Below are 11,483 nucleotides of genomic sequence, written 5' to 3' on the forward strand. Positions count from 1 at the left end.
GCAATACCATGCTTGAAAATACGTGTAAATTACACGTAAATTCATGCATAATTACGGATGCTTACAATTACATACGAAATTAATTCAGCTTTTCCCCGAAATTCCACATTACGATGAGTTAAATGCAATTTACGATGAGTAATTACGCATAAGTGTAATTTCTGCTCATCGCTAGTCACAATAATTTTGATAGCACTTTTTCACCTACCTTTTAGTACTTTTTCAATAGCAGATTAATGAAAAGTTAGGTAAAACAGAAGATTCAAAATTATCTTCTAGGAGACAACTTTGTGTATTAACCTTTCTCCAAGGAGATATTTTCTTGCAATTTATTTTAGCACATTATTTATTTCTTATTTGTTACATTTCTCTGCTTCTAATTAGTACTGCTATAATGTGTATTTATGGCCACTTGTCACAAGGACAAACAACTTCTGCTTTCAGTTTCTATATTTTCTGCTCAGTGGAGAGAGATCAAAGCATTCCAAGAAGTTACAGCACAGCGAGTTCTGTCGAATGAAGTCAAAAGCAGCGCACTTATCTCAAACCAGATAAAGCTATTGAAGTAGCTAACCGGTTAAAGCTCACACCACATAAGAAATTATTCAAAGTAAGTTTAATATTATTTTACCTACTATTTAGTACTTTTTCAATTGGTAAGTGTTAAAAAAAAAAAATTTTTAGATAAGATTTAAAGTTATCTCCTGGGAGACAACTCAGGAGAAAAGTTAACTGGATAAGGGTCACTGGGCCATATGAAATTCACTTTTTCACCTCAGTTTTCTCCTACGAGAAACATTTTAATTTTCTATTTAAAAAAAACATTTTAGCACTTTGCAATGGAAAAAGTATCAAAAAAGTAGGTAAAAAGTACTATCAAAATTATTTTGATCATTCTTTTGCTTGCTGATGGTTCAAAAGTAATTTTATTGACAAGTTTCAAATTATCTCCTAGGAGAAAACTCAGGTGAAAAAGTGAATTGCATATGGGCCCAGTGGCTCTTATTCAATTCATTTTTTTCTCCTAAGTTTTCTCCTAGGAGATAATTTTTCATCGTGTTTAAAAAAAACTTTTCACTTCCCAATATCAAACAATTCAAGCAGCTTTCCTTGCGTGGGAACATTTCCTCAAGTTTCCTCCAGATGACACTCATAAAAAATACCCAATCTTCCCATTGGAAGTGCTGCAACAATTCACTCCACAGCTTAATCTTCGCCTGTGGCAGGATGCTCGAATTAATACCTTAAATGTGCTATTCGAGGGGTCAAAGATCAGGACCTTTGCCAGCCTCCAAGAACAATTTCAGATACCAAACTCCCAATTATATACATATCACAAAATATTCCATCTGATAAAGAACCACCCTATTAAGATGCCTCAAGTATCGTCTAAAATTCTAGCTATATTAAATCATAACAGCCCGGGTATTGGGGGCATTTCGGCCTGGTACGAAGTCATGAATGAAAACTCACATTCTCCTATCCAAAAATACGCTCTGAGTTGGTCAAATGACTTAAAAATGCAAATAACAACAAACCAAGTAATTAAAGCCACAGACCAAATCCTGAAGCTCTCTAAGTGCAATTCACATTGGGAGCAATCCCGTAAAGTACTATACAAATGGTACTACACACCTAGAAGATTGGCTTCCTTCTCGGCGGAGGTGTCCCCTATGTGCTGGCATTGCCTATCGGCTCCAGGCACTCTACTTCATATGTTTTGGGAGTGTCCAAAAATGATTGTTTTCTGGAGGCAGGTAGAAGCCCTGATCAGGAGGTCTTTTATATATAATTTTAAGATCTTACCACAAATGGCCCTATTATTAATAGGAGTGGAAGAACTACCACAACAGCATCGACTGCAAATATGCCATATACTGATTACAGCAGTGTCATTAATCTCTTTAAACTGGAAGTCCGCAGATCAAATATCTATATCACAATTAAAAGCAACAGTGAAGAGAAATCTAGCGATAGAGCAGAAGATCAGAAGCAGAACATCACAAAAAATAGTCAACTGCAGACTACCTAGCAGTTGGGATTAATTGGGTATAAGAGATAGAGACCCACACCTCCCATCTCTTCCCCCTATCGTTTATCAGAAAAAACTCCTGGATACTAACATAGTGAGCCCTGGTTGTCTTTTACTTTCTTTTTCTTAGTTTTCTCCGTTATGGTAAGGACTAGTTCCAGCCTTCTCTTTATCCTTTATATCCTCACAGGGATATAGATGCTACCCAAACAGAACAGTTTAATTAAAGGCACAACCGTAGCATTGAATTAGTACATATAAGTATAGAAAAATAAAAATGTTACAATAATAACATCTATAGATAGATTTCATACAAATAAGCTTATTGAGGGGCTACCTAGCAAACTGATTCAATAAGTCGAATGCCACCCCCAAGTTGGCAGGATATTGTAATGATATCCTAGGACACAACAGTAAGGGATGGCTATATAAGAAAATGGATGTTACAGGAAGGAAATTGTACGGAACTGAATGTATACAAAAAAAAAAAAAAAACGTTGTTATAAATGAATAATGCGTAGTTTATTAATGTATAGATATGACATTATACTGTTATACTGCACTGTTTATATACATGTAATGCTAGTTGGAAAATCTTAATAAAAGGTTTCATGAAAAAAAAAAAAAAAACTTTTCAGCACTCTGCAATTGCAAAAGTACCATTACATTTATTTTTTAGTAATTTCTTGTTTGCTGGAAGTGTAAAATGAATTTTATTGACATGGGCCTATTTGCAATTAATTTTTTCCCTTGAGTTTTCTCCTAGGTGATAGTTCCACACCTTGTAATAAAATGGCCTTTAAACCACCGGCAAGCAAGAAAATACTCAAAATAATTTTGAAAGTACTTTTTAACCAAGTTTTGGATACTTTTACAATTGTAAAAGGCTTAAAGCTAATGGGAACCGGGTTAAAAAAAAAGTTAGATACTCACCTAAGGAGAGGGAGGCTCTGGGTCCCATAGAGCATTCCCTCTCCTCTCCCGGTGCTCGCTGTTGCGCTGGCTCCCCCGTAGCGGTATTGGACCATTTCGGTCAAATACCGCTGTCTCCCGGCCGAAAGGAGGCTTCGGAAATGCTTCGGGATCCCGAGTGCTCCCGAAGATGGGCCGCTCTACACTGCGCGCGCGCCCTCTATGACGCGCTCGCGTGTGCGCCGCCTGTCTTCAGAAGGACTCGGCTCCCGAAGACTTCCGAAGTCCCCTCGGCGGGGGATGTGAACGGAGGAGCCAGCGCAGCACCGAGGGCACTGGGAGAGGAGAGGGAAGGCTCATTAGGACCAAACCTTCCCTCTCCTTAGGTGAGTATCTGACTTTTTTTTTTTTAAACAGGGGTTACATTAGCTTTAAAGGATACCTGAGATGAGTGAAAAAAAAAGTTTTATACATACCTGGGGCTTTCTCCAGCCCCTTTCAGGCTGATCGGTCCCTCACCGAACTTCTCCGCCACCTGGCTCGTCCGCTAGGGGCCCAGTGTCTCCACTAGTGAGTGCAGATGCAGTCTGGCAGCACGCGTTTCCCCCATCGCGCTCCCACGGCCAGAAGTGTTCTGCACCTTTTTGGACTGCGCAGGCACAGTACTGTCCTGGGAACGGGAGCGCGATGGGACACACGTGGCCAGGCCACGCATGTGCAATACGCCACGACTTGCAAAGTTACCGGCCCGCCCACCGGAGAATCCAGGTGGCAGAGGAGGACTGCGAGGGACCAATCAGCCTTAAGGGGGGCTTTTTTTTTTTTGCTCATCTCAGTTTTACTTTAACCCCTTCCCCACCGCTGGTACACATAATTGCGCCCCTAGATATGCATACTCCTTTATTTACATCACTGTTCCTGATCGGTGCGCCACTGCCGTGTCCATCACAATCCCGCCATTCATGATCAGTTAATGGGAACAGCTTGTTCCCAAACCCGATCACAGTGCCTGTAATAAATGAAAGTCGGCATCAGTGAGATGCCGGCATCCATTTACAAAGTGAAAGTAAAGTAGTTACACTTAAAGAGAACCTGTACTCTAAAATTCTTACAATAAAAAGCATACCATTCTATTCATTATTAGTCAATAGTACAATAGAGGTGCCTCAAATTATATAAATAGATGCTCTCCTCTGCTTATCAGAATCTCACACTGCAGCGACTGTAGAGGTAAATCCTTTTCCTCAGATGCAGTAAATATCAGACAGAAAGCAGCAGCGCTGTGTGGTCAACATCAAAGCAATTCTGTTCCACCTCCAGAGATCCCAATGGTTTTAGGAGTGAAAGAACAGACCATTGGGATCTCTGGGGGTGGAACAGAATTGCTTTGATGTTGACCACACAGCGCTGCTGCTTTCTGTCTGATATTCTATTCATTATGTTCTCCTGGGCCCCTCTTTGCTATTTCTGCCACTCCCTGCTGAAATCCGGGCTTGTAATTGCCAGTTTTAGGCAGTGTTTACAAACAAAAAACATGGCTGCTAACCAGCATGTGATAGGCTGAGAAAAGCTCAGCCTGTGACTCATACTGAGCCTGGAGGGGGCTTGGAGAGGGTGTGTATAACTTCTACCTATCACAGCAGAGCAGCATATTCCTGCCTGAGCCCGACAAAGCCGTCAGAGGAAAGAAGATTAGATTACATAACAGAGATAATACAGCCACTGTGCAACTAGGAAAGGCTGCAGTAAGACAGACCACATTAGAACAGGTATAGGAACTTAAAGGATAGAAGAAATAAGGCTGAAAATTTTGTTACAGAGTCTCTTTAATATTTCTGTGTACTGTTCACAGTACTTGGGAATAAAGTGTAGTGCCATCTTGTGTTCAAAAAGTAAAAATGCACGCACATACACTATTATTTAGAAAAAGAATACTTTTTTAAAATTAATTTTTAACCCCTTTCACCCCTACCCCATATTTACCACAATTAAACACTTGCAAAAAAGAAAAAAAATGACACAATTTAAAAATAAAATACATAAATAGTTACCTTAGGGGCTTTTTAATATGTATGTCATGAGGGTACAGAGGTGGTACTAGAACGGGCCTCCTTGCGAAACATTTGAATGCCCACCTTCCAGAACTCCGGCACCAGCAGGATCCCCCATTCAATAATAGCAATTACAGAGCGGCTGCAGCAGAAGCGCATATTACCTGTTCCTCCGCCGGACGCTAGGACCAATTACCTCCTCTTCACTTGTGGTGAGCGCTAGCCTCCCTCCAGCTCCCAGTGTCACGTCATGCACGCTGGGAACCTGTAGATGAACGCTAATGGTATGCTCACCACGTGAGTGAAGAGGAGATGAGCGGTCCGAGTGCCCCCAGTGGAGGAACAGGTAATATTCGCTTCTGCTGCATTATTATGGAATGGTGAGGTTGAGAGGTGGAGGCACAGGGAGATAGAGGATGCCCCCCGCACGCCAACATAGACAGGCCCCTGTGAGCCTCCGGGCCTCCTCGCCCCTATAGTTATGCCAGTGTGAGGGTATATTACTGTTATTTTTGTAAATAAAGGCTTGTAGTTATTGATATAGTATTAAAAATACTAAACGGAAAAAAAAAAAATATTATCGCCATACATTCTACTAGGGACACAATTGAAACGTTGTAATAACCAAGACAAATGGACAATAAAACACGTGGGTTTTATCTATCATAGCACATTTTATTTTAAAATTATAATAGCTGAAAACTGAGAAATAATAATTTTGTACCTTATTATTCACTGTAAAATGCAAATAAAATAAAATATTCTTAGCAAAAAGTACCACCAAAGAAAGCTTATTTGTAGCAAATAAAACAATATATAGATAATTTCAATCAGTGGCGTAGCTCAGGAGCTGTGAGCCTCCGATGCAAGTTTTACATTGGGGCCACAAAGCACTCTATACATAGCAATTGATACGGAGCAACAAAACTTGCCAAGGCCTTCTACAGTGTCAGAGGTGCAAGAAGGGGATGGGGAACAGTGTGTTAATGATTACCATTATTCTAAGCATCTATAGAAGTCATTATTATGAGCACAGGACCAATAGAGAGCTAATAATGCAATTGAGGGAGGGCCCCTTGGAGCCCCTCTGGCCCGAGGGCCCCAATGCGGTTGCAACCTCTGCAGCCCCTATTGCTACGCCCCTGATTTAAATGTGATAAGTAACAATAAAGTTATTAGTAAATGAATGGGAGGAGCGTGATGTGAACTTTGCTCTGGTTTTTAAGGGGAAAAAAAACTGATAGGGTTAAAAGTTATTTTAAACGGAATAAGAAAATTAGGAGATAACTCAGGAGAAAAAAATAATCACATATGGAGCTTAGTGCACTACACCACTTTGTGGAATATGGATTGTCTAGAAAGTTCCCATCTTGCTCCAGGATTCATTAGCAGCATAGAAAAGGGGTCTTTGTTTTCCACACCTGGAGTAATCCATTCACTAGCAGGAAACTTGCATATGCATTTACATTTGTTCTAATATTTACAAGAACCGGCTAGATCTGGGTGGTGTGGTGGACAGCACTCTTGTCTTGCTCAAGTCCCAGCCTCAAATCTCCAGGACTAATCAGCAGTACAGAATATTGGCTTAAAGGGAATCTGAAGTGAAAATAAACGTATGATATAATGAATTGTATGTGTAGTACAGCTCAGAAATAGAACATTAGTAGCAAAGAAAGGAGTCTCGTATTGTTTGCAGTACAAGAAGAGTTAAGAAACTTCAGTTGTTATCTATACAAAAGAGCTTCTCTGAGCTATTTGATCCACTGGGTGGAATACAGTTCTGTTTCTGAAGCACTTATACATAAAGAAACAGTTAAAGACTGCTTTAGATAAGGTTTTACTGCAGGGAAGTTCAAAGGGTCATTAGCTCTGCTCTGTTTCATAGTTAAAATACAGAGTGTAGTTTGTAAACTGCAAATATGACAGAATGAATTGATGTTATAAAAAAGCTAAACTGAAAATAAATATGAGACTCTTTTCTTTGCTACTTAAGTTCTATTAATTATCCGTACTATACATACAATTCATTATACAGTAAGTTTTTTTTTCACTTCAGTGTCACTTTAATTACAAGCATACAATGTGCATTACATTTGCATGCGAGGCAGAATTATTTGTATCTGATTGACCATCTGTACTGGGAAGACGCTGTGCCTATCAGTCATTAGCATGTTTAGTACATATAATCTTTATGTGGAGCCAGGGCCGCCATCAGAAATTTTGGGGCCCCTCACAAATCATCAGTCCGGGCCCCCCCCCCAAACTGAGAAATGTGCGTAGCCATTACATGTTGGCAGAGCTAGTTGGAGGCTTGCTGTCCACAAATTAATCACGAATAACCACGGTGGATACTCGTGATTCAAGTTAGCTCTAATTGCCTAATTGCCACAGCTGAGCGGCTAGATGCGGCGGGGTTAATTACCCAGAAAGCCGCTCTCCGCCCAGCGTTTCAACGAGGTGCAAGTTTCCGAATGGACGCGTTGCAAGCCTCGATATCGAGCACTTCCTCCTTCAAGCCGGAAGGAGGAAGTGCTCCATCATTTTTTTAGAACCTCCCAGTTTTATTTTCTGTTTAAAAAAACTAAAAAAGTAGGTTTAATGCTATTGTCTCATATGGTAATGATTCAGCTTTTCCCATAGTCTCGCAGTTAGCAATCATGTGACCCCCAACAAGACAAATTCAGCAATCATGAGGCCCCCAACAAGACAAATTCAGCAATCATGAGGCCCCCAACAAGATAAATTCAGCAATCGTGAGACCCCCAACAAGACAAATTCAGCAATCATGAGGCCCCCAACAAATCATGAGGTCCCCAACAAATCATGAGGCCCCCAACAAGACAAATTCAGCAATCTTGAGGCAATGAGGCTCCCAACAAATCATGAGGCCCCCAACAAGTAAAAATTCAATCATTAGGCCCCCAACAAGACAAATTCAGCAGACATGAGGCACATAAATAGACAGCATTTCACATAAATAGGCATAATGCCCCCTTATTATGGTAGACACCTCTCACCTGGATTCTGACAGGGACCCCCAGGTTAGGTAGTGAGTGACATGGAGCCCTTTTAGGTAGTGAGTGAGTGACAGGGAGCCCCTTTAGGGAGTGAGTGAGTGACAGGGAGCCCCTTTAGCTAGTGAGCGAGTGACAGGGAGCCCCTTTAGGGAGTGAGTGAGTGACAGGGAGCCCCTTTAGGGAGTGAGTGAGTGACAGGGAGCCCCTTTAGCTAGTGAGTGAGGGACAGGGAGCCCCTTTAGCTAGTGAGTGAGTGACAGGGAGGCCCTTTAGGGAGTGAGTGAGTGAGTGAGTGACAGGGAGCCCCTTTAGGGAGTGAGTGAGTGACAGGGAGCCCCTTCAGCTAGTGAGTGAGTGACAGGGAGCCCCTTTAGCTAGTGAGTGAGTGACAGGGAGCCCCTTTAGCTAGTGAGTGAGTGACAGGGAGCCCCTTTAGGGAGTGAGTGAGTGTGACAGGGGGCCCATTTAGCTAGTGAGTAACAGGGAGCCCCTTTAGCTAGTGAGTGAGTGACAGGGAGGCCCTTTAGCTAGTGAGTGAGTGACAGGGAGCCCCTTTAGCTAGTGAGTGAGTGACAGGGAGGCCCTTTAGCTAGTGAGTGAGTGACAGGGAGGCCCTTTAGCTAGTGAGTGAGTGACAGGGAGCCCCTTTAGCTAGTGAGTGAGTGACAGGGAGGCCCTTTAGCTAGTTAGTGAGTGACAGGGAGCCCCTTTAGCTAGTGAGTGAGTGACAGGGAGCCCCTTTAGCTAGTGAGTGAGTGACAGGGAGCCCTTTTAGCTAGTGAGTGAGTGACAGGGAGGCCCTTTAGCTAGTGAGTGAGTGACAGGGAGCCCCTTTAGCTAGTGAGTGAGTGACAGGGAGCCCCTTTAGCTAGTGAGTGAGTGACAGGGAGGCCCTTTAGCTAGTGAGTGAGTGACAGGGAGCCCCTTTAGCTAGTGAGTGAGTGACAGGGAGGCCCCTTTTAGCTAGTGAGTGAGTGACAGGGAGCCCTTTTAGCTAGTGAGTGAGTGACAGGGAGCCCCTTTAGCTAGTGAGTGAGTGACAGGGAGGCCCTTTAGCTAGTGAGTGAGTGACAGGGAGGCCCTTTAGCTAGTGAGTGAGTGACAGGGAGGCCCTTTAGCGAGTGAGTGAGTGACAGGGAGCCCCTTTAGCTAGTGAGTGAGTGACAGGGAGGCCCTTTAGCTAGTGAGTGAGTGACAGGGAGGCCCTTTAGCTAGTGAGTGAGTGACAGGGAGGCCCTTTAGCGAGTGAGTGAGTGAGTGACAGGGAGCCCCTTTAGCTAGTGAGTGAGTGACAGGGAGCCCCTTTAGCGAGTGAGTGAGTGACAGGGAGCCCCTTTAGCTAGTGAGTGAGTGACAGGGAGCCCCTTTAGCTAGTGAGTGAGTGACAGGGAGCCCCTTTAGGGAGTGAGTGAGTGACAGGGAGCCCCTTTAGCTAGTGAGTGAGTGACAGGGAGGCCCTTTAGCTAGTGAGTGAGTGACAGGGAGGCCCTTTAGCTAGGGAGTGAGTGACAGGGAGGCCCTTTAGCTAGTGAGTGAGTGACAGGGAGGCCCCCCCCAGCCGCCACCGCTGCTTCCCCTACCTTGCCAGGCTGCCAGCAGCATCAGACCTCAAGATCAGCGGCGACCCGACCAGTAAGAGCGGGCGCTGGACGCACCCGCTCTATATGCGGAAGTGACGTCACTTCCGCATATCAGTGCGGGCGCTGGGTCCTAGCGCCCGCACTATTGTCGCCGCCTGATCGGGGTCTGACGCGGCTAGAGGGATGGAGGGAGCAGCGGCCAGGGGAGGTTGAGCGGCGGTCGGGCGGCACCCGCTAGGGCCGCGGCGGGGATGGGGCCCCCCTGCAGGCCCGGGCCCGTGACGGCAGTCACGGATGTCCCCCCCTGATGGCGGGCCTGTGTGGAGCTTGGACATGTGTTGGCACAGGCATAACATGTTCCTTGGACTCAAATCTTCACCCCTCTTTCGCTCCCATATTTCCACTCTGCAGAGGTGAAAGTCTTCTTCCCCCGAGAGGCCGCAGCTGCATCCTCCACTGGCTCACTGCTGGCACTGCTGTGTATCGATGGTTCTGGGAAAGGATGCTGATAAAAGAAAAGAAAATATAGAGCTTAAAGTAGATCCGAGATAAACCTTTACTCATTGCATAATTGTGTTCCTTTCATATAGTTTATAGGGCATTCCTCAAGTCAAACAATTTTTTGTTTTGTTTTAATACTCTAATTCCCTATAAACTAAACAAGCCTCGCCAACATGTTTTCACAGTACCTTGGTACTGTAGCAAGGGCTTATGGGAGCTCAGTCTGGGCAGGAGGAGGGGGAGGTTACTAGCCAGAGATTTCAGAGGCAGAGGGGAGGAGGAGACGGAGCTTGTCGGCTGTTGTCATGCCTCAATCTCACTTTAGAGTTGCAGCGCCACCCGGAGGATGGAGAGAAAACTGCAGCGCTGGAGCCCAGGGAGGTGAGTGATTGCTAGGGCTGTGTAGATCTCCCTGGCAGCATGAGTTTTCCAGGTTTTAGGGTCTGAAAGGGAGCAAAAATAGTGCACCGCTTTTAGACCCTAAAATCCGAAAAGAATCATAATACCAAGGGGGTTAAGTCTATGGAGTCGCAGCTTTTTTAAAATGGTTTTCACATGGCCGTTGCAGCGCGCACGCGTGAAAGCATATTTTTTTCAATATCCTTCCGTGCACTTTGTATTTCTGCCACAGGAAGTGAGCGCTAGAGAGCCTCACTTCCTGTTTGGCTTCAAGCCAGAAGGGGGATTACCGCATATTAACACGGAAATCCCCAAAGGCTATTTTTAGCGCTGCGGTGTGATGCAATGATCCGATCGCACCGTTACCGCCAGTTACCAGTGTGAAACTGGCCTCAGAATCAATTTATTTGGCCAAGTAAGTTTGCATTTACAAGGAATTTGACTTAGCAGTTAAAGAACCTCTGTCGTGAAAAAATCTTAAAATTTAAAATATATGTAAACATATACAATTAAGAAGTATGTTTCTTCCAGAGTAAAATAAGCCATAAATTACTTTTTTCCTATGTTGCTGTCACTTACAGTAGGTAGTAGAAATCTGACAGAACCAACAGGTTTTAGACTCGCCCATCTCCTCATGGGGGGTTCACAGGGATTTCCTTATTTTCAAAATGCACTTAGTGAATGGCAGTTGCTCTGTCCAACTGCCACACAAGTGTACAGTGAGCAGGGAGGCTGGCCAGCATCTTTGAGGGCCCGTTTCCACTATCGCGGTTTCCGCCGCGATTCCGCAGAGTTTCCCCGCACATGAATCGCACAGGGAAACTCTGCCATAGGGGATAGCGGCGCCACGGCCGAATTGCTTGCGGGAGCGATTCGTCCGGAACCCCCCGCAGAATTTGCGGCGGAGGCTGCGAATCTCATAGCCGTGCATGACACGGCTCATGGGATTCGCCTGCGATCCCGCCCACCCGCTCAGTGCCGGCGTGCGTCT

The sequence above is a fragment of the Hyperolius riggenbachi genome, chromosome 7 (assembly GCF_040937935.1).
Source record: "Hyperolius riggenbachi isolate aHypRig1 chromosome 7, aHypRig1.pri, whole genome shotgun sequence".
NCBI lineage: Eukaryota > Metazoa > Chordata > Amphibia > Anura > Hyperoliidae > Hyperolius > Hyperolius riggenbachi.